The sequence below is a fragment of the Lactuca serriola genome, chromosome 3, assembly GCF_051521515.1.
Source record: "Lactuca serriola cultivar US96UC23 chromosome 3, Lser_US96UC23_V15, whole genome shotgun sequence".
Lineage (NCBI taxonomy): Eukaryota > Viridiplantae > Streptophyta > Magnoliopsida > Asterales > Asteraceae > Lactuca > Lactuca serriola.
In genome coordinates, this window is record NC_136410.1 from 209,784,709 (window position 1) to 209,809,230 (window position 24,522).

Here is a 24,522-nt window from a genome sequence, read left to right on the forward strand (position 1 = left end):
GAAGCATTTCTACTTGAAGTATAAGCCTATGGAAGTGATTAGGGCACCATTTCACTCCTAAATGGAGTTTACGGTCCTTAGACCATTTTCCTTTGGGTTTACGACCATAAAACCATATGGTTTATGGTATTTTGATGTTTTCAAGCCCTTAACTCATTAAGGAAGGGATCTATGCAAGTTCTCAAGGCTTAGGAGGGACTAGGGCACACTTTGGCACCCTTTTTAAGGTGTACGGTTCAAGAACATCTTGGACCGTAAACAACTTGATCTTGGTGTTTCTTATGTGATTTCTTGATATATGAAAGTGTAACAAGCGTTAAGATACTTTAGGATAGAAGTACTTACAAGATAGAGGCTTGAAAAGGTGCTAAAAGTCCAAGAACACTAGTGTGTGTTCTTGGTGAAACTTAAAGATCTAACCTTTTGGAATGATTTCACAGATGGAAGTGTGTTAAAACACTAGATTAAGTAATATCTCAACCTAAAAGGGTTAGAAAGACTTACAATGTTGAAGATCAAGAAGAAAAGTCGAAGATACTTGAGAGAGAATTGGGTTTTGGATCTTGAAAAGTGAAAAAGTGGTAAATAATGACTAAGTGTCACTTATATACCCCCAATTTAAGGTTTACGACCGTAAACACCTTTGTTTGGGCCGTAAACTCCAAAGTCTTGGATCTTTGGGGTATTATTGTTTCACAATAAACCCTAGAGCATCCTCTCTCCTGATATCTCCTAAGGTTCTAATCCTAAAATACTCAAACTTATTCCAAAAAGCTTGAAAATTAGCAGTAACAGTTCTGACTTCTATTGAATTGAAATGTTGTACATAATAGAAATTTCGGGTTGTGACATGATCCCCCCGTTAGAAGGAATTTCGTCTCGAAATTAGAGTTTAAGAAAATAAGTAGATACAAATAACTAAGTAACAAGACGAGGATATTTCAGTTTCATCTGATCCTCACGCTCCCAAGTGAATTATGATCATCGCTTGGCGTTCCAACGAACCTTCACTATCGGGATATGGCTTTGCTTCGTTTGCTTGACCTCCCGTTCCATGATCTCTACAGGTTCTTCCACGAAGTTGCGGCTCTCGTTGATCTCGATCTCGTCGAGTGGGATAACAAGAGTCTTGTCGGAAAGACACTTTTTCAAGTTCGAGACGTGGAAGGTAGAATGTACGTTACTAAGTTCGCGTGGTAAGTTACGTTTGTAAGCTATAGGGCTGACTCTTGCAAGAATCTCAAAAGACCCTATGTACCTTGGATTTAGCTTTCCACGCTTTCTGACGCGTATCAAGCCCTTCCAGGGTGAGACCTTCAATAGAATGCGGTCGCCCACCTAGAATTCCAACGGTTTCCTTTGCTTATCAACGTAGCTTTTCTGTCGGTCTCTAGAGGCTTTCAATCATTCACGAATATAAATGATCTTCTCTGTCGTTTCCCGTATGATCTCTGGACCTGTGAGAGTGCTCTCAGGAACTTGTCCTTTAGCTAACTGGGTATCACCCACCTCAGCCCAACACAGAGGGGATCTGCACTTTCGGCCATAGAGGGCCTCGAATAGAGCAGCCTTTATGCACGTGTGATAACTGTTGTTGTAGGAAAAATTCGACAAGAGGTAAATGAGTATCCCATGCTTTCCCAATGTCGATCACACAGGCTCGCAACATATCTTCCAAGGTTTGGATAGTTCTCTCATTTTGTTCGTCGGTATATGGATGGTAGGTTGTACTCATGTCCAGCCTAGTTCGTAAGGAACTTTATAGCGACTGCCAGAACCTCGAAGTGAACCTACTATCTCTGTCCGAGATAATGGATATGGGAACACCATGCAGATCCATGAGGTATAATGCCCCGCCACCCTTGACTTCCAAATTCTTTTCCATCCCTATAAGGGATTCACTCACCACGTTTTCAGGTTTCAAAGCGTCGAGCTGAGCCTACTTAATTTGCGTGGATAAGTGTGAATGGATAGTCATAGTCAATGATTTGACTTTACGACCAGAATATTCTTTTCGACTGAGGGAGTCAGCTACTACATTGGATTTACCCGGATGATAACGAATTTCGCATTCGTAAACACTAAGTAGCTCGACCGACCGTCGTTGTCTCATGTTGAGCTCCTTCTGATCGAATATGTGTTGTAAGCTTTTATGGTCTGTAAAGATAGTGCATTTCGTACCATACAGGTAGTGTCGCCAGATCTTCATAGCAAACACAACTGCTCCCAGTTCAAGATTGTAGGTCGTGTAGTTGACCTCATGTGTCTTCAGTTGTCTCGAGGCATAGGCGATGACCTTACCTCGCTGCATCAGAACACATCTGAGCCCTTGATTTGATGCATCGCAATAGACAACGAAGTCTTCTATCCCTTCGGGGAGGGATAGTATTGGTGCGGTGCACAAGGCTCGTTTCAGCATTTGGAACACTCTTTCCTACTTCTCTTCCCAGTCAAAGGCCACACCCTTCTGGGTCAGTGTTGTAAGAGGTTTCGCAATGTGGGAGAAGTTCTGAATGAACCTGCGATAGTAGCCAGCGAGGCCTAGAAATTGATGAATTTTTGTAGGCGTCTTCGTTGCTGACCAGTTCTCAATGGCTTTGATTTTGGAAGGGTCCTCGTGTATTCCCTCTTCGCTAACCACGTGCCCTAAGAATTATACTCGTCGATCCAAAATTTGCATTTCTAGAACTTCGCGTAGAGCTTCTCCGAACGTAATGTTTTTCAAACCTGTCGCAGATGTTGACGATGCTCTTCCTTACTACTAGAGTAGATAAGTATGTCATTGATGAAGACGATGACGAACTGATCCACGTAAGGACGACACACCCTATTCATTAAGTCCATGAATACTGCGGGCACGTTTGATAATCCGAACGACATCACTACGAATTTATAGTGCCCATAACGAGTTCGGAAGGCTGTCTTCGGAACATCCTCTCCTAGCACTCGTAGTTGGTGATATCCGGATCTCAATTCGATTTTTGAAAAGAAGTTCTCCCCTTGAAGTTGGTCAAATAAATCGTCGATATAAGGCAACGGATAACGATTTTTGACGGTCAAGTTGTTAAGCTCCCTGTAGTCGATGCACATACGAAACAATCCGTCTTTCTTCTTGACGAACAAGACTGGAGCTCCCCAGGGTGAGAAACTTGGTCTTATAAAGCCCTTGTTGAGCAGTTCGTTAAGTTGACAGGACAGTTCTTGCATCTCTGCAGGTGCTAGACGATAGGGCGATTTGGCTACGAGAGTAGCCCCTGGTACTAAGTTGATTCTGAACTCGACTTAACGTTGCGAACGTAATACTGGGAGTTCTTCTGGAAAGATGTCGGGAAAGTCGCGTACTACTGGAATGTTCTGAAAGTCCTTCGTTTCTTGGCTCACATCGACCACATGAGCAAGGAATCCTCGACATTCCTTTCGCAAGAATTTGTGAGCTTGAATGCTCGAGATGATACGAAGGCTCGTGCCGGGTTTGTCGCCTAAACTACTAGGGTTTCGCCAGACGGCAGATTAAGGCGAACAACCTTTTCATAACACATGATATCGACACGATGTAAACTCAAGCAATCCATGCCGATAATGAAGTCGAAACTTTTAATTGAGACTGGCATGAAATCGATCGAAAATGAATGGCTATCTAAAGTTAGGGTACACCCTATGAATATACTGCTAGTGCTCTCTATCTTGCCATTAGCCATTTCTATTGTGAACAGTTCTTTTAAGTGCTCGTGATTTTTGCTTAAGTAAATGAGCAAATTTTTGGTTCACGAAACTCCTCTTCGCTCCACTATCAAATAGAATGCATGCATAAGAGTTATCGAGGAGGAACGTACCAGTAACCACTGTGGGGTCGGCAACCACGTCCTCATGGCCTATGGCCAGATCTCTAGCCACTCCACTAGCAAACCCTGCCTTCGGGCAGTTCCTTTTGAAGTGGCCTACCTCGCCACATCCGTAGCAAGTTTGGCCCACTCCAGCACCGGGGACTTGGTTGATTGGCTTCGCTGGAGCTTTACAGAAACGGGCAGTATGCCCCTTCCTGTTGCAATTCAAACACTGTATTTCCCGGCAGGCACCGACGTGGTGGAAGTTGCATTTGTTGCACTTGGGCAAACGTCCAGCGTACTGCTTTACCGGAGCAGCAGCGGCAGGTGCTATCGCAGCATGAATCGCCACGACCTACTGCTTTTTGGCAGCCTTCGTCTTCTTTTTGTCCTCCTAAAACTTCCACTTAGGGTCAGCGGTTTTGGAAGGTTCTGAGATGGCCAGGGTTGTTGTTGCGGCCAGGGTACGAACCCCATGGTCTATGAGCCGCTGTGCCAATCGTTTGGCACTATCAAATGTAGTGGGGTGTGATTCCATGACATTTCCCTGGTATGGTGGCATCAGCCCCCATATATATCTCTCGAGTTTCTTTCCCTCAGTATGAACCATGTTGGGACAGAGGGCCACCAGTTAACAAAATATTGCGGTATAGGCGACTACGTTGTAGCCCTTCATGATTAGGCTCCACAGTTCTTCCTCCAGTTTCAGGATCTCGCCCCTCGGGCAGTACTCCTCAATCATGAGGTCTTTCAAAGTTTCCCAGCCCATAGCATTAGCTACTATGAGAGATAGTGAATTAACATGGCTATTCCACCATGTTAGGGCTTTTGTTTCAAAGGTGCAAGCAAGAAACTTGACCTTGCTCTCCTCTGGACAGGAGCAGATTTCAAAAACTGATTCGGTTTTCTCGAACAATTGCGAGAGGGCAATGACTCCGCTAGTCTCTTTGAAGGACAATGGCCTGCAGTTGGTGAAGTCCTTGTAGGAGCAATCTTTCAAGCGCACAAGGATTTCACCATGAGTAGATAGGACATGGGTTCCTCCTCCAGTGGAACTGGATGAATGATATTGAGCCATGGCTGTAGCCACAGCTGTAGCTACAACAACATTTAGGGTTGTCGTGTCAAACTGAGGAGTAGGTGGTGTTAGTGTGGGAGGATTGCGTCTTGGTGATTTACGTGGAGGCATCTTTGAACTACAAGTTTATGAAGATGAAGACATTAATAAGAATTTAATAGAAGAATTGATGAGAATGACTAATGGACTAACTCGCCATAGTCCAACAATACAAATGAATAACACAATTAATTGTAAATGAAAACATTTGGATATAATTTCCATGAGGTTTAGATATCTGTCGATAATACTAGAATTACAGATGTAACGAGTTCGGGAAAAATGACCTAGAAGTAGCTCTTACATCAACTAAGATGGGAAAATTTCGACATAAATACGACCCAATCAAGACCTTAGCAGGTCTACGATTTACAAGGATAGGAAATCATTCTAGAGTTTTTACACCCACTAAGTTATATCCAAAAGAGAAGTTGATGAGAATCTATCGGCGACGAGAACTAACAGAGTGAGTTCTTGACCTCGACAGAAGACGTTCTATGTCCCTCACACGCCTATCAGATCTTGCTTGCTGAGCTTGAAGTTCCATGACTTCAGCTTGGGTTTCACTTAGTTCCCTCTGAAGAGCTGCATTGTGGACCAGAGTCCTTTCATGAGAAGACTCTAGTTGGCGAATGCGGACTGTGTTAATGCCTGAGTTGGCGTCAATCTCCATGACTCGGTTGATAGCTGCTCGCCCCTGCTCTGTGTTCCGAGAAATCCTACGAACTATGATGGGTAGGACTCTGTTAGTGGAACCTCCCTCAGTGAGGTTGTAGAAGCTTCTATCTCCATTGTAGGGAATGGGTTGACCTTGTATCTAGTCAAGTTTGTGGCCCACAGGGGTGTGGGTCCTTGAAATGTTGGACGAGGGTTTGGGTTTTGAACAGTTGTGAGTAGGTTGTTGACTTCTGGCTCTGAGTCGGAACCATCAGAAAAGCCTTCAGCTTCATGATAATCCAAAGGGATTGGGTGATCATCTTCTGGTTCTTCTTCCAGCCATCATGCATATCCGTGGTTGGGGTAGTACTGGTCCCCGGGAAGATGGAATCCAGACATTATATCTACGCGAGAAGAGAGGTATAAGAATCTAGCACATAAGTAGCTTATAGTAACACAAAATACTCCTATTGTATTTTAGGTTTAGGTTCTATTGTTTTCGTTGTGGTATCGTGGGTAAGTTTTTAGACTTGTTGCAACCTCACAACCACACTTAGGCACATGCTAGTCAACCCCATGATAATATAGTTGATCAGGCTATATCTTCCCAGTTTTGACTATATGTCTCTAAGTCTACTTGTGCTGCCCAACAATCGTAATACTTTTGTACTGTCCTAGTGACACTGATTTTAGTATGAATGCAGGCACGTATAATTAATTAAATATTTTATTATTTAAAGTATAAACACTTGTTCAGAGTATTTTAATCCCATTGTATTTATAGTCTGTATATCTTTTACGGGTTGATATACTCAATTCACTATAAACAATGCTCTGATACCAATCTGTCACACCCAAAAACCATGAACGGCGGAAACGTTCTGGGGCGGATGACGTCATGTTCAGTATCACAACAATGCAAAGTAGTAAAGAAGCAATAACATCATCCATTGCATTAATAATATAATTTCATACAAGTGTGTTCTGTCAAGCTATATAGACAACAAAAATACATATCAAAATAAATGATGAGTGTTAGACGAGCTCCATCTTTTCAAAACCTGGCACTGATACCTATCTACTAGTGACATGAGAATACAAGTTATTTTGAAAGAGAGGATCAGCTTTCATCTTTTATTTTGATATGTATTTTTGGTGTCCATATAGCTTGACAGAACACACTTGTATGAAATTATATTATTAATGCAATGGATGATGTTGTTGCTTGTTTACTACTTTGCATTGGTGTGATACTGAACATGACGTCCTCCGCCCCAGAATGTTTATGTCGTTCATGGTTTTGGGGTGTGACAGATTATGACTGTGAGATCCTGTACCACCCGGGCAAGGCTAACGTGGTAGCCGATGCTCTGAGCCGTAGGGCGGAGAGTGCCTCGATTCGAGATATATGCATGAGGATGACGGTGATGACTCTGGTATTGGATACCATCCGAGAGGCCCAGCCAGAGGCTGTGAGACCGGAGAACCGCAAGAGAGAGCGGGTGATTGGGCAGGTGTCCGAGTTTGTTACTGATAGCTGCAAGCTTATGACCTTTCACGGTCGAATTTGGGTGTCGTTTATTGGCGGGGCATGTAGCATATTGATGGAGGAGGTGCATAGATCGAGATTCACTACTAGAAAAATAGCCTTTTACGACGCTCATTGCGCGTCGTAAAAGGCTCAGACGACGCGCAAATGCGCGTCAAGGAAGGCCCTGTCATAAAGAGAGACGACGCGCATTTACGACGCTCATTTACAACGCACAATTACGACTCACGTTTACGACACGCAATGCGTATCAAGGAAGGCCCTGTCATAAAGGAAGATGACACACATTCGCGTGTCGTAACCTTATGACGCGCGTGTTAATGACGCACAATGCGTATCAAGAAAGCCCCTGTCAAGAAAGGCCATGTCATAAATGAAGATGACACACATTTTTGCGTATCGTAAATTTAAATTAAAAAAAAATAATAAATTGATATATTTATTAATTTTTAAATTAAATTTGCATTTAATTTCTCATAATAGAAATAAAATACCATATACAAAAAATACAATCCATTGCATAATATAAAATAAAATTTCATACTCAAAAAATAAAATAAATTGCACAAATTATAATGTCATACAAAGAATCATTCAAATGTTAAACAAAAATAATACATTGCTAACATGGTTTATACATTCCTATAAAACTAACAAATAATCATACAACTCGGTTTCTTTCTGGAAAGGAATGCCAAACATGATTACAAGTCTCCCTTAATCTTGATTACTCACCTGCTTAAGTAGAATGCTGTTGTTGAGAAGGTTACCTAGCAACAGAGAAAAACACAACACCTCTCCCACAATCACAACTTCATTTACAGAAAAAGGGTTGTCAATTACTTTCATTAAGACTTTCATTCAATGACAAAAATGTTAAATAAAAGGGTGAAAAAAATAACTAACTTTTGATAAGTTGATCTCCCTTAGACCAAACACAGCTAAAGCATTGAACAAGACCCTAGGGCCTTCTTCTAATGGAAACATAATGCTCGTCTGCAAAATTGAGGCGATACAATAAAATTTGAATATAGTTTGGGTAGTTTATATATGATTTGATAATTTGATTTAAAATACAATAAAATAAATTACCTTTTTTGTTACCTTATGGGGCTTGTCAATTCCTGGGATTATAGGTTCTCTTGCTAGCATTAAAAAACGAGTTATGTTATCTAAATCATCCCGAACATTCAATATAACAATTGTAAGAAAAAAGGAGAAATGTATATATATTTGAAAATACTATGAGATGTGATTTTTTTTAATGTTATCAATCCATAAATTAAGCACAACAAATAGTTACCTATCTTTTTTAAAAACTTTTATGGGGGTATAATGACCGAAATGCCTTTGTATTTATATACATGTTTAAAAATATAACTTTAATAACTAGGTGACACCTGGATTGTTTGTGCTAGAATATCAAGCCCAATTTCAGTAGCCTGAGAACTTGCAACTGCTCTAGTGTCTCGTATGGATTCCAAGGCTACAATCTATTAAAAAACTCTTAACAAATTTTAAACAAAGAAAAAAACACAAAATTAAAAGTTTAAACGCAAGAATTAGCAACTAGTTTCATTTACCTATCCATAGTTTCAGTTTATAGTAATCAAAATATAATAATAAAGAAAAAAGTTAAGAAGAACTTACAGCTTCTACCATCAAACAATGAGTCAGCACTAGCTTCAATTACTTGATATGTTCCAGCAAATAATGTCCATAATAAGTGCAGCCATTTGAGACATGAGGACCAGAGGGTAAACTCCCAATTCCATCAGTTCTCTGGCTCTTTTCACAGTTTCAGCTGTGTTTGATGACATTGCTAACTCCAGAAGTTCCAATAAATTCTCATCAGAGACAACTCCTACCTACAATCAACTCCAAAAGAATCAGTAAAAAGTTTGAATAAAAAGTTACAAGGATCAAGAAACCAGTAGATTAGATACTTACAAGTTCATTTCCAGCCTCTGAAGCGTCTTCATCTTTTTCATTACTTTGATTTACATCATCACCATGTACATCAAGCTCTGATAATGAATTTTGTATTGTGGGGGAAACACCTTTCAGTTGATTAACAAGCACCTACATAAGATAACAAAGGGCGATACTGTAAATACTATATGAATCTTGATTATAAGGAAAAGCAATGAGTATTATTAACATTAACATGCCTGTATGCTAGCTAAATGTTGTCGATGTTCAGAAAGTGTTGTAGCTAAAGATTCAGCATGGCCACTTGTACCACCATCACTTGCACTTCAAAGAAGATCCGGACCTTCACCACCATTCGCCTTTGCCTATAATCAACTCAAATATGATTCAAATTAAACATACTTCACTCTTTTTACCAGTATAAGCAGTGTACTTTATTTTTTTACCCATAATAACAATTATTATTACAAAAATAAGAAAGTTAGGTACATTTGATATAAAAAAATACTAGGTGAAGTAACTGTTTATGTATACGCTGTAAGGCATGAGTCCATCGCCTTAAAACATCTGCTATATCAACTGTGGGCTGACCTCTTCCACTTCAATCATCCCCAGGTTGAGAAGAACTTATATTTTCCTTCAAATTTTCTCTATTTACTTGTGATCTATCAGCTTGTTCCTTATCTAAATCACTAGAAGAAACTTGACTACTTTCATCCATGGCTACAAGAAGAGATGATCCAGAGATACAATATCTGACAAGTAAACATAAAAAAATATATAAACAAATCCAACAAAAAAACGGCACATAAGAAAAGATTTCAGGGTGAACTACCGATGCTCCCTATGTGCTATCAGATCCTCAATGGGGCCTGAGGCAAGAACTTTGTGTTGACCTGAAATACAAGTCAAATTAAAGATTAAATAAAAGGCAATTCCTGCACCTGAAGCAAATGCTGAGATTAAAAAAATAAAATATATGATCACAATCTGTGTTGTAACTAATGAGCTTTCCATCAGTGGGTTTCCTGACAATGGTGTTTACAGCTCCAATTGACTGATAATCAGAAAAGAATGCGTCGAATCAGCTTTAACCTTTTCATATTTTGATTGCAAATAAATGCCTTAATTTCACTTAGATTATATTGTTCTTGGCTCTTAGTTTCTTACCTTAGCAAGGCAGTCAACTTTATCACAGCATACTACTGTTGATTCCATATGTGGCAGACCAATACTATTCGTTCCCTTATCCTGCACCCCAAAAAACATCTCATTCAGTCATTCTTAATGATTAAGCTAAAATTTGTTTTTTAATGTAAAATATACCCAATAAAATAAAAGCTAAAACTGTATCATTGCCTCATACATATTAGTTATATACCCTGTTACTCTGCTGATATTGGGTTAATGACATGTAAGTCATGCTTGAAGATGTTTCACGCCCACCCAGTAGTAAAAGAACAGCTTGAACCTGATCAACAACACGACTTCATTTCTTTTTATTACATAACGACTCATAACTCATAAGTCAAACAGATTCATAAAAGTTCATACCTTTTCAGGAGAGACTGAATCAAACACATAAACCTGACCCTGGAAAGAGAGTGTAAGCTGGTTTGTATCGTCAATCTGATGACATGTTTCCTAGATCAGACCCAATATCATTGCATTATGGTTACCTGACAGGTTTCTTTTTCATATTGCATATCCAAAGTCTTTCCTCTTAACCTTAACTTTACCCCTTCATCATATTTGTCTTCAGAAATTACCATTCTACCCTTTCTTGGGATCTTGTTATTTTTAGTGGTGTTTTCTTCCTCGTTATCACTATTACTTTTAGTCTCGACTCTCTTCATCTATGAAATCAGATTCATCTTCAAGAACCTCGTCATCATAATAAGATTGATAGCTTTTAGAAATAGGAGGTGCAGTTAACGAATTGTCTTCAACTTCTAAAAAAAATTGGGATTTTTCCAAGACTCCTATCATTGATGAATCTTTACAAGTTCTTTTTGATTGAAAAAGTTTTGAGCTTTCATAGATTAAATGTGTGATCATCAAATCTTTTTCCAACCCGTTTATAGATGCAAGATCATTGATCAATTTCATTGATGAAAATGAGGCAGAATCAACGATTCCAACAGTTTCATGGATGTAATCAAACTCCACATTCTGACAAAAATCAAACAATTACATCCATAAACAAAGAATATAATATCATATACTTACCCAATAGCATAAAAATCGAACAAATTGCATTTCAAATAGCACTCAACACCCACAATGCTTTGACTAGAAGAGGTACCATAGGGTCGGCGTCAACATGAAGAATCTTTGGAGGGTTGGCATCGATGGGAAAAGGGGCTGGAGGGGAGGCCCCAATTTTTTAGTGAATGAGAGGGTCGATTTGGCTGTGAAGGAGAGGATTGATTTGGGTGAGTGAAGGAGAAAATACCCAAAAAATTTCAGCATCGATTCCAGATGGTGGTGAAATCAGCGTTGATTTTAAATGGAGAAGATACAATTTCAGTATCGATTTCAGAGTGTTGCCCAGATGATTTCAGATGTTGTCCAGTCAAGATGATTTCAACATTGATGAGAAGAAGACAGAAGAGAGGCGTAGTAGGGCAACTTGGTCTAATTTCTTAGTCAGCGTTATTTTTGAATGACTCGGTAAGTGGTCTATGGACCGAGTAAGAGGTTTAAGTGGTCTTATCAAACACCCTGATTCGGACCGAGTCACACATAACCTCTTACTGGACCCGGTAAGAGGCTTATCAAACAAGGCCTTACACATACATACTAAGATATATGTTCATACCTGGATTGGATTGAAGAAGGCCATGGTTAGGGGAAGGAGTGAACAGATAAAGCAAAACATTCAGCCCATGGGGAGGAATGCTCTATTCCATTTCTTAATAGGCAATCACATTTTGAGCTTCACGCACACCAATTTGCCTCTCAAAATTCAACCTCTCCTCATCTTCACGATCTAAAGCATCATCAAACATATAAGAGAAATGAAAAAGATCCTTCTTGAAATGAGTCACAAAAAGCACAGAACTGTAAGAGCATTAGGTGAGACGAAGACCTAGGGCTTTTTCTTGCTAATTGGAAGAGGCGGGTGGTTTAATTTTTGGGATTCAATAGGTGGGTGAAATCCCGCCTTAAAAACGCGTGTTTCATTAAAATGTTATAAAGCGACACATTTAGACGACGCACGGTTTATGAAAGGCGCCCTCCGTATTTCATTTTTTTTCTTTTCTGACACGAATTTTAGGGCACGCATAAATGCGTGTCTTCTATCCTTCAAATTTTGCAAAAGTGACATTATTTTTTAAGGCACGCACAAATGCGCGTCCTCTATCAGCGAGTGTCATTATTTGCACGTCATTAAAGGGTTGTTTTCTAGTAGTGATTCTCGATCCATCCTAGGGCCACTAAGATGTATTTGGACCTAGAGACAGATTACTGGTGGCCCTGTATGAAGAGGGATGTTGTGTGGGTAGTAGAGAGGTGCTTGACCTGTCATCGGGTTAAGGCCGAGCACCAGCATCCGCATGGCAAGTTGCAGTCGCTAGAGGTTCCCCAGTGGAAGTGGGAACATATTTTTATGTATTTCATCACCAAATTGCTGAGGACCGCGAGGGGTGTTGATGCAATTTGGGTGATTATGGATCGGCTGATGAAGAGCGCTCACTTCCTTGCTATTAGCGAGAGCTCTTCTGCAGAGAGGCTAGCAGAAATATATGTGAGAGAGGTGGTGTCGTGTCATGGAGTGCTGATCTCAATTGTGTCAGACCGAGATGTACGTTTCACTTCCAGGTTCTGAAAGAAGTTCCATGAGGAGTTGGGTACGAGATTGCACTTCAGTAATGCTTACCACCCACAGGCGAGTAGACAAAGTGAGCGGACGATACAGACGCTCGAGGACATGCTTCGAGCATGTGTTATAGACTTCGATGGAAGTTGGGACACATACCTACCTTTGGCTGAGTTTTCTTACAATAACAACCACCATTCAAGTATTGGTATGCCTCCCTTTGAGCTTTTATATGGGAGGAGGTGTCGAACTCCCATCTGTTGGGAGAGGTAGGGCAGCGAGTGATGGGTAGCACTAAGATAGTGCTTAATACGACTGAACAGATACAACAGGTCAAACAGAGGTTACTGACAGCCCAGAACCGCCAGAAACGCGGCGATCCGAGCTCGAGTTCCAAGTGGGAGACATTGTTCTCTTGAAGGTATCTCCTTGGAAAGGAGTGATCCGATTCAGGAAGAGGGGCTAGCTGGGGCCCCGATACATTGGTCCTTTTAGGGTGACCACTAGAGTGGGCAAGGTAGCATACCGTTTAGAGCTACCTGCAGAGTTGAGCCAGATCCATGATACTTTCCACGTATCCCAGTTGAGGAAGTGTATAGCCGATGAGACGGAAGTAGTGCTGCTAGAGGATATTTAGGTGGATGCGAGCCTGAATTACATTAAGAGGCCTATCATGATTTTGGATTGGAAGATCAAGGTTCTGAGGAACAAGGAGGTGCCTCTGGTTCAGGTCTAGTGGCAACATCAGAGAGGGTCCGAGCTGACTTGGGAGCCGGAGTCGTAGATGCGGGAGCAGCATCCAGAATTATTTGTAGAGTGAGACTTCAAGGGCGAAGTATAATTCTAGTAGGAGAGAATTGTAACATCTAGAAATAAGTTATAACTATTTAATCCCTCTTCTTTTCCAAGTTGTCAAAACTAGCCCATGGAAGGAATATGTAGCAAATGGGTACGCTGCGCGTACTCATGAGCGTGCTCTTGACGCGGATACTACCCAGTATGCTGGGCGTACCATAGTGTACGTTGGGCGTACTAGGCTCAGACATGAAACCATAAATGAGGAATGAGCACTATAAAAGGAACATTATGGCCTCCATCCCAGCCACCATTTTCAGAGAGTGAAACCCTAAAAGAGCCAATCCTCATTTTAGAGCTTGTGTGTGTGTGTGTTTGAGCTTGATAAAGTGTGCTTGTGATATTGTGAAGAGAAGAAAGGCCATTATAGAAGCTAACATTGGAGTGAAAGCCTTGGATCTGAGCTTTACAGAGGTTGGAGCATCATTTGGTGGTAAAAAGCTCAAAGCTTTCTCAACCTTTTTGGATTTGTGCCCAATGGACCATTTTTAGGGTTTTTGTCCCAAAGATGGAGACTTTATGAGTAAATGGTCTCCTAAGCCTTGATCTACCCCATTTCAGAGTATTTTGTGTTATAGATCCATAAAAATCCAATCTTGGACGTTAAGATTAAGTCATGCATGAGATACGGACTTAATGGGGAAAGAGGGTAAGTGTTTGAAGTGATTGGTGACCTTTACAACCATGCAAAGGCTTAAAGGCTTCGACTTTATGGATTAAGACACAGTCGAGTGACTAGATCTGAGATATGAGCTTGTATCTTAATCAATTCAGACCTAAAACATTAAGAGCATGAAAACGAGACTTATGTTGGGCATAAATCTCAGAACGTGCCGCGTAGGGGTTGAGTTCCCCGATTCTGGATAGTCGGGGTACGCTCCACGTACAGAGTTGGTACGCCCCGCGTACTGCCCTCTGTTGACTTTCGTTGACTTTTAGGGTTTGGTCAACAATTGGTCGTTTGGACCATTGGAGGGGTAAAATGGTATTTTCCCCTTCTGAGAGATTATAGGAAGGGATTAGTCTAGCCTTTGAGAATCGTTGTTAATTAGAGGTAAATTACTTTATGTGATTAGGTGGAGGCTAGATCAGTATTTCGAGTTCGAGACTTTCCGAGGTTAACCGAGGTGAGTCTTCTCACTATACTTACCTTGAGTCGTAAACCGTATGTGCGACCAGAGGGTCTTATGTGCATGAACTGTTTAATGAGATATCCTGCTATTTGTTTGTGTTATTCATTTTGTGTATTATATTGTGATGCTGAGTTGAGGGACCGAAGGGTCCATTTGAGTTGTGGGACCAAAGGCTCCCACTGAGACACATCGACCAGAGTGTCTAATTAAGTTATAGCCTCGAGTGGCTAATGTGATGTGTGTGGTATTTTGGGGAACTCACTAAGCTTTTATGCTTACCATGTTATGTGTTATGTGTTTCAGGTAGTTCCGAGGATCGCAGCAAGGCACCGACATAATTGTACACACCGGCAGGAGTTTTCATGATTCTGGGATTGTGTTTTATTTGTTGACATTTGAGACATATGTGTTTTTGAGAATTATGATACTAGTTTTATTGTCTTTAAAAATGAAAATTTTGGTTTGAGAATTTACGTCGTTACAAAGAGCAACCCTTTTCCATTATACTTGTCTTGGAAGTGTGTACATTCCTATCTATGTTAGTCTTTATATTGAAGATCTAGTTGTAACCCACTGTTATAAGACTAGGCTTCAGATCAACCAATTTCAAACTTGGTTATCCTTCATGGACTGAATTTCACTATCCATAGACCTTCTCATTGGGAGCCTTATGGCTTACCATTACATCCTAGTAGCTATTATCTTACCCAAATTGACCAGTGCTTTATCACTGACTAACGTGTCACCTTTCACGGTTGATGAAATTCATAATACTAGAGGGGTGTATTAACTTTGCTAGATCTGTGAAGAGGTAAGGAAATGTAATTTGAATCACATTGTATTCATGTCTCGGATTTCTTAAAGGTCAACATGACTCCCACTAACATCTTGATATGTATATGTTCTTTCTCTTAAGGGACACTCATTTTGATATACAAGAACCACATTCTCATGGGTCTTCAAAATAAATATCAAAAATCTTTAGTGAATACCCGACAATGTAACACTTCTCCAATCTCAATTCAAGTTGGTAATTGGTTTCTCGTCTAACGAACGAAATCACAACACCAAACCTAAATTTGAGGGAACTGTCCAATTCCATATTTCATGAGGTGCGTACAAACCTACTGAGTCAGTTACAAGGTTCAAAACATGTTCTACTATTTCAAGTGTATATTCCCCAAAAATGTAATTGGTAGCGAAGCACGACTCATCATAGATCGAACCATATGGCACTCGGTTATCCATTTATCAACACCATTACATTATTGCATCCTTAGAGATGTCAATTCTGGAAACCATTCCATAATCTCTAAGATGATCATAGAACTTTATACTAAGGCATTGTCCTTTTCTTTTGCATCGTAAAACCTTTTAACTAACTTCCTCCCCAATTGATTCCATACTTTGTTCTGATACACTTTGAAACTTTTCAAAGTGTCAAACCTATGCTTAATTATATAAACATAATCACATCTACAAAAACTATCATTAAATATGGCGTAATAGTGTTTGATGTCCTTGGTGGCGGATCTGAAAGGGTCACATGATGTAGCAGATAAACCCCGACACTTACCCCTTAAGTGTACAAGGCTCAAAACGCTCAAATAAACTCCAATTTGTGATAAATGATAGCAAGAATGAGTTTGACTTTCAATGAAGTATTTGACTGTACAGGATAGAAAATTTCGGGTTGTCACATCAAATCACGCACAACAATATGTTTTATAACGCCAAGGTACTGGTGCGTTTACATATCATCAATGTGAAACCAACTTGTAAACCACAACTATATGTATCCATTTCAAGAATATAAGATATTATCGTCTCACTAATCACTTGTGATGAAATCCTTGAAGTGATTCACGTGAGCATGGGTTTAATCCATTAATTAAATCTTATTACAGGAGTGCTCATGAATATTGTAGCAAACTTGTCCTATATCTAAACACTTTAGAAAATCTACAGACGGATTCATGACAAACTTACCTCAATACCTACTTCCAAAGTATGATCGACTGTGGATAGTTTGAATAATCTTATTATTCGGGAAGTCAAAACATGCAAAGTGAAACACAAGAATAATCGAATTCAATATAGTCTCAAAACTCTTGAATAAATAAAACACCTTTTATTTAATTACCATATTGATTACAAATTATTCATTATATAATGTTTCGATTAATCACCTTAACACTTGAATTAAAACAATAGTTATCCCATGCTCCTAGAATGCACTCTATGTTTGCTTATGGTCCTTTCTTTTTGAAATAAACACAATCTCATTTCACAATTCCAAATCCTTATCATAAGTGTAAGATTCTAAACTATCATGCAATGATTCATTTTGTAATGTCATGGTAACAAAGTCTTAGAGACTTTGCCAATGATATTACAATGTATTCCATTAGAGATTGTTACAAACAATACCCCGAAATTGAAGTCTCACATTCAAAGTACATTCCTTTGAACATCCTTCTTGCATTACAGTTTCTAACCCATATATAGATTCTCAATATCCAACTCCCATTATGAAAATATTTCCATGTTTGCCATATGACAATGCATTATTAATAGAATTTTGTCTATTCATAATAATGTCAATATGGTCCATCCACTACTTATACTTCCAACTGTCCTTAAGCAACCAATCCTTAGTGAAACTTAGATTGTCCTTGACAGTTGTTTAACCACTTTAGTCATATCCGGTTCTATTCCTTTTTCCCTCTTAATTCCCTAGGCATTTGGAAAATTAGAAAACATGAATATTATAGCATATGCAATCGATCCTATCTCTGAAGCATATGGGACATGATTCATAATATCTTACATAAAGACATGATACTTGACTACTCTTTTGCTGTCACACCCCAAAACCGAGAACGGCAGAAATGTTCTGGGGCGGAGGACATCATGTAATGTATCACAACAATGCAAAGTAGTAAACAAGAAACAACATCATCCATTTCATTAATAGTATAATTTTAAATACATGTGTGTTCTTTCATAGTATAAAACAACATAATGAATGTTCAAAATAAAAGACGAGTCTTGACTACTCCGTCTTCACAAAACCTGGTCGTCGTACCTGTCTAATTGTGACCTGGGAATACAAGTTATTTTGAAAGCGAGTATCAGCAATAAACCTGGTGAATTCATAAGTATTAATGTGTCTTTGATTTGTAAAACTTTAAAGAAAGACTTGTAAATGTTTGAAGAAAAGTTTGTATCAATGAACATATTTGTAAGCAATTAAAAGCGTTTGACAACCCTAGAAAATCCCATACTTCCTACTAGTATAAAAGTAGTCTTCTACCAAGACCCAACTGTTTTGAAAGTAGCCTTCTACCAAGACCCGACTGTTTTGAAAGTAGTCTTCTACCAAGACCTAACTGTTTTCAAAGTAGCCTTCTACCAAGACCCGACTGTTTTGAAAGTAAGCGTCACTGTAAATGTGACGGTTTTTCTCCTGTATAACTATTATTATAAAACTATAGTCTACCTCATCGTTTATGTGTATGTGTCACAATATAAAGGTCATAAGGAAAATAGTCTATCTATATCAAATATATCCTACCTCGTCGTTCATGTGAATATGTCACAAAGTAAAGGTAATAAGGAAAATAATATAATAACTAAAATAGTATCCTTTTGTACTAGGATATTCACGGTGTGGAAACTCGCCGAACAGTACAACCGTAGACACTTGTTGATGTGCATTTTCCCTACTATAGCTAACAAGCTTGGGAGTGGAATGGTAAGTCCCGAAACATATGTAATGGATTCAATGTAATAGCATCTATTTAAAAGTATCAATGTAAACGTATTTATGTAAATGTATTCATGTAAACGTATCTATGTAATTGTATGTAAGCGTATCTCTTCATATAGTATGTAATCTATTAGTATTTTTGTAATTTTAATTCTGTAATTGTATCTCTTCATATAGTAAGTGATGTATTAGTATTCTTGTAATTGTATTTCTGTAATTGTATCTCTTCATATAGTAAGTATTGTATTAGTATAGACTCATGAATGAACTGACTCTTGTGTGATTCCTTGTACTTGGAATAGTAAGTAGTATCTCCTAACTATACCTATTATAGCTACTAGTAATATACATGTATAACCGAAGTATGCCTTTGCTACCCAAAGGTACTGAACTAACTGGTGGAATTTTTATGTCTATATATGTATAAATGATATATAATTAATATTTAGACGACATTCGGACGATTAACCGATGCCCTAAGGCCACATCCCAACGAGGAAAAGGAAATAAAGCGAGCTAGCCATCCTAAGTCCTTTAAACATTACTTCTATAACTATACATATATAGGCATGCATTTGACAATATAAAAGTATAAAATATGTTTTATAAAACCTTCAAAAATTTTAATAACTAAGAAATGGTGATTTGATGTCAGTTTGTAAAACGCTTTGAAGCAGTTTGTTTGATAAGAACAGTTTTAAGTATAAGAAAACCCTTGTTTGAAACACAATTGTAACAGAGTTTGAAAGGAAACATACAGTATGTAAGACAATTGGATAATGAGCTTTAACATGTAAAAATGCTTTAGTAAGTCATTTGGAAGTAGTATACTGAGTAAACAGCTAAAAGTGTAGTAAATCCAATTGTATGCTAGTTATTAATCACATGAGATTGATGTACTAACTAGCATGATTCAACTTGTATCCCCCCATAAAGCATTGATATTCATTTAGAAACATTTAAAAGTTAATTAAGGGGTATGAACTCACCTGATGTGAGTGGATCGTATGGAAGTGTCAGACAAGTGCTTGGTGTCAAGTGAAGACTTAAACACACACAATGATCCTAATAACATATAAAGACATATGTGTATATATATATATATATATATGTATATATATACAATTAGTGATTATAACACTAATTAGACAAGTATAAACATCCTAATGTGAGTATAACACTTTGGTTAAAGTGTTAGGAGGCCACTGGGTAGCAACAAAGGATTGCAAGGCATCGTATTTGAGTTTATGGTCCATGGACCATACTTATTGGAGTTTACGGCCCAAGGGAGCTTACTCCTGGCCGTAAACTCTCAAATGGGTCTCCAATTGAGGCTTAAATCTATTATGTTTTAAGTGGTTAAATGTTCCAAGGCTTAAACAAGAGGCTAGGTGAGTTTAAGGTCCAAGAATGACCCTTACATGTGTTTACGGCGTGAGGACCACTTATCAATGAGTTTACGGCCGTAAACTCATGGTATGATGTACCATTTTGTTTCCTTAAGTCCCTACATAAATGGTGTAAGGTTATAGACTAAGTTATGGGCATAAGGAAGGAGGAAAGGGCATAATTGCACCCTTATAGTGAGTTTAACGCCTTGGGAGATCCTTGGCCGTAAACTCGCATTCATCCATCTATTCTTGATGATTCTAAGATCTAGACATGTTAAACCTAGTGTTCAATGAGTTAGAACAAGAGTACTTACGATCTAGGAGCTTGAATGGCCAGTTTTGGCCAAGAACACCAGTGTGTGTTCTTGGTGTTCTTGGTGAAACTAAGAGGACATGAAGATCAACACAACTGGAATGATTTCACAGATGGGATTGTGTAAGATCACTAGATTAAGTAAGATATCAACTAGTTAGGACAAGAAACTTACGAGTTTTGAAGATTGGGGACGAAGATTGGGATGGTACATGAGAAGATTTCAGCCAAGGAAGTGAAAGAATGGAACAAATTGCCAAAATATCAACATATAGGGTGAGGTTTACGGTCCACATGGACTTTACGACCATAAAATCCAATGTGGTGGCCGTGAACTCCTTGTAAAGGTGTTTAAGGCTGGTTCTTTGAGCTATAACTTCAGCAGAAAAACCCCCACACTTATCCCTCAAGTGTACAAGGCTCAGAACGCTCCAATAGACTCCAAATCATGCTAAATGATAGTAGAAATGAGTTTGAATTGCAATGAAGTGTTAGACTGGACAGGATGGAAAATTTCGGGTTGGCACATCATCCCCCTGTTAGAGGGAATTTCGTCCCAAAATTATAATTTAGGCAAAGGAATAATCGAGTCAAGAAGTGGGGATACTTCCTAATCGATTGGATCTTTGCGCTCCCAAGTGAATTCAGGTCCTCGGTTGGCATTCCAGCGAACCTTCACTAATGGGAAGTGAATTTGCTTCATTCACTTGACCTCTCGGTCCATGGTCATTTCGGTTCTCCTACAAAGGTGAGGCTCTTGTTGATCTCGATCTTGTCAAGTGGGATTATAAGAGTCTCGTCGGACAGACACTTTTTCGAGTTCGTGACGTGGAGGGTAAAATGTACGTTACTGAGTTCGTGTGGGTAAGTTAAATCGTGGATGCTTCTTTTCTCGTTCTTACTACGAGAGCAGATAAGTAAGTCATTTACAAGGACAACGACAAACTGATCCATGTAAGAATGGCGTACCCTATTCATTAAGTTCATCAATACTACGAGCGTATTTGTCTTATCCAAGGGGTATCACTACGGACTCGTAGCATCCGCATCGAGTTTGGATGATTGTCCTCGGGACATCCTTCTCTAATACTCACAACTGGTGATATTCGGATCTCAGCTTCATTACAGAAAGGTAATTTGTTCCTTGTGGTTGGTCAACCAATTCTTCTATGCGAGGCAGAGGTAATGATTTCTAATGGAAATCTTGTCGAGGTCTCTGAAGTCGATGGACTTACAAAACAATCTACATATCTTCTTGAAGAATAAGACCGGAGCTCTCCAGGGTGAGGAGCTTCGTCTTCTAATTCTATTGCTGAGTAGTTGTTAAGTTTTCTGAACGGTTCTTGTATCTCTGTAGGTGTTAGACTGTAGGGCGATCTGGTTACAGGAGTCGTATTGGGTTCTAAGTTTGTTCGCATGACGATGCGGTTACTCGTAGTCTTGGGCAGTCTCCGTCTTGAAGTTCATATTAGAAGTCGTACATGCTTCATCCGTCACAGTCTCGTGTAATAGTATCTATTTAAACATATTACTGTAAATGTATTCATGTAAACGTATGTAATGTATTAGTATCTATGTAAACGTATCTATGTAATTGTATGTAATCGTATCTCTTCATACAGTATGTAATGTATTAGTATTCTTGTAATTGTAATTCTGTAATTGTATCTCTTCATATAGTAAGTGATGTATTAGTATTCTTGTAATTGTATTTCTGTAATTGTATCTCTTCATATAGTAAGTATTGTATTAGTATAGACTCATGAATAAACTGACTCTTGTGTGATTCCTTGTACTTGGAATAGTAAGTAATATCTCCAAACTATACCTATTACAACTACTAGTAATATACGTGTATAACCGAAGTATGCCTTTGCTACCCAAAGGTACTGAACTAACTGATGGAATTTTTATGTCTATATATGTATACATGATATATAATTAATATTTAGACGACATTCGGACGACTAACCGATGCCCTAAGGCCACATCCCAACGAGGAAAAGGAAATAAAGCGAGCTAGCCGTCCTAAGTCCTTTAAACATTACTTCTATAACTATACATATATAGGCATTCATTTGACAATATAAAAGTATAAAATATGTTTTATAAAACCTTTAAAAATTTTAATAACTAAGAAATGGTGACTTGATGTCAGTTTGTAAAACGCTTTGAAGCAGTTTGTTTGATAAGAACAGTTTTAAGTATAAGAAAACCCTTGTTTGAAACACAATTGTAACAGAGATTGAAAGGAAACATACAGTATGTAAGACAGTTGGATAATGAGCTTTAACATGTAAAAATGCTTTAGTAAGTCATTTGGAAGTAGTATACTGAGTAAACAGCTAAAAGTGTAGTAAATCCAATTGTATGCTAGTTATTAATCACATGAGATTGATGTACTAACTAGCATGATTCAACTTGTATCCCCCCATAAAGCATTGATATTCATTTAGAAACATTTAAAAGTTAATTAAGGGGTATGAACTCACCTGATGTGAGTGGATCGTATGGAAGTGTCGGACAAGTGCTTGGTGTCAAGTGAAGACTTAAACACACACAATGATCCTAATAACATATAAAGACATATGTATATATATACAATTAGTGATTATAACACTAATTAGACAAGTATAAACATCCTAATGTGAGTATAACACTTTGGTTAAAGTGTTAGGAGGCCACTGGGTAGCAACAAAGGATTGCAAGGCATCGTATTTGAGTTTATGGTCCATGGACCATACTTATTGGAGTTTACGGCCCAAGGGAGCTTACTCCTGGCCGTAAACTCTCAAATGAGTCTCCAATTGAGGCTTAAATCTATTATGTTTTAAGTGGTTAAATGTTCCAAGGCTTAAACAAGAGGCTAGGTGAGTTTAAGGTCCAAGAATGACCCTTACATGTGTTCACAGCCTGGGGACCACTGCCCCATGAGTTTACGGCTGTAAACTCATGGTATGAAGTACCATTTCATTTCTTGAAGTCCCTATTTCAATGGTGTAAGGTTCTAGACTAAGTTATGGGCATAAAGAAGGAGGAAAGGGCATCATTGCACCCTTATAGTGAGTTTACGGCCTTGGGATATCCTTATCCATAAACTCTTATTCATCCATCTATTCTTGATGATTCTAAGCTCTAAATGTAATGACCCGTCTCTGGTATGTTGTTTCCATGTTATTTATTTATAAGTTTTCAAGAGGGACTCGGTGAGTCTATAGCTCGACTCGTCGAGTAGAGACGGGGTTTCAAGCACGTGTAAGTTGGCGACTCGACGAGTCCATATTCGGGACTCGGCGAGTCCGCCAGCCAGGAAGAAACCCTAAATCCCCAGGTTTGCTCACTATTTAAGCAATGTTATGTGCCCCAACTCGCCTCCTTCACCCTCAGAGAGCTTGTGAGAAACCCTAAACCATTCCTTGTATGATTAAAGTGTTTTTGTGTGGATTCTTGAAGGATTGAAGAAGATAAAGAAGAAAGTACCGAAAAGAGGAAGTATAGAGCAAAGATCCAAGGCCAAGTCAGAGTTCATTGAGGAGTGTCTCGGAATTATTCTGTTTTGTGCTTAAAATCTCCATTAGAACACCTCTAAGGCTAGTTTAATGTATTTTCCAAGCTTTATAGTGGTATGGATGCCTTGTTAGGTCGAGATATCCCCAGATCTGTTCATTTAGGAGTTTTAGAGCCCTGATCTATTTCCTTTTTCGAAGTTGCCTTGCATGAGAACCCTAGATCTAGCCTTATTATGCCTTTTGAGCCTTTTAATCTTCATGGATGCTTATGGGCACGTAAACATAGAATCTTTACGTGTTAATGGAGCATAAGAAGCCCAGATCTACAAGTTATATGCGCTGGATTTAAGCAGAATCGAGTTTTTAGTAACTGAATGCATGCGACTCGGCGAGTCGTTCTTCGGACTCGGCGAGTCGAGCCGTGAGTCCCCGATTTTTCCCCTTTTGAGTGATTCCGAGTGGGGACCAGTGAGTAGTAGAATGGACTCAGTGAGCCGGAGGTCAGACTTAATAATGGAGGGACTCGACGAGTTGTTCATACAACTCGGTGAGTCCAAGGCAATGTTCATAGATTCATGAACAACTCGTCGAGTTGTTCATACAACTCGGCGAGTTGGATGCAGATAGCCTGAGTTCTAGAATCGAAA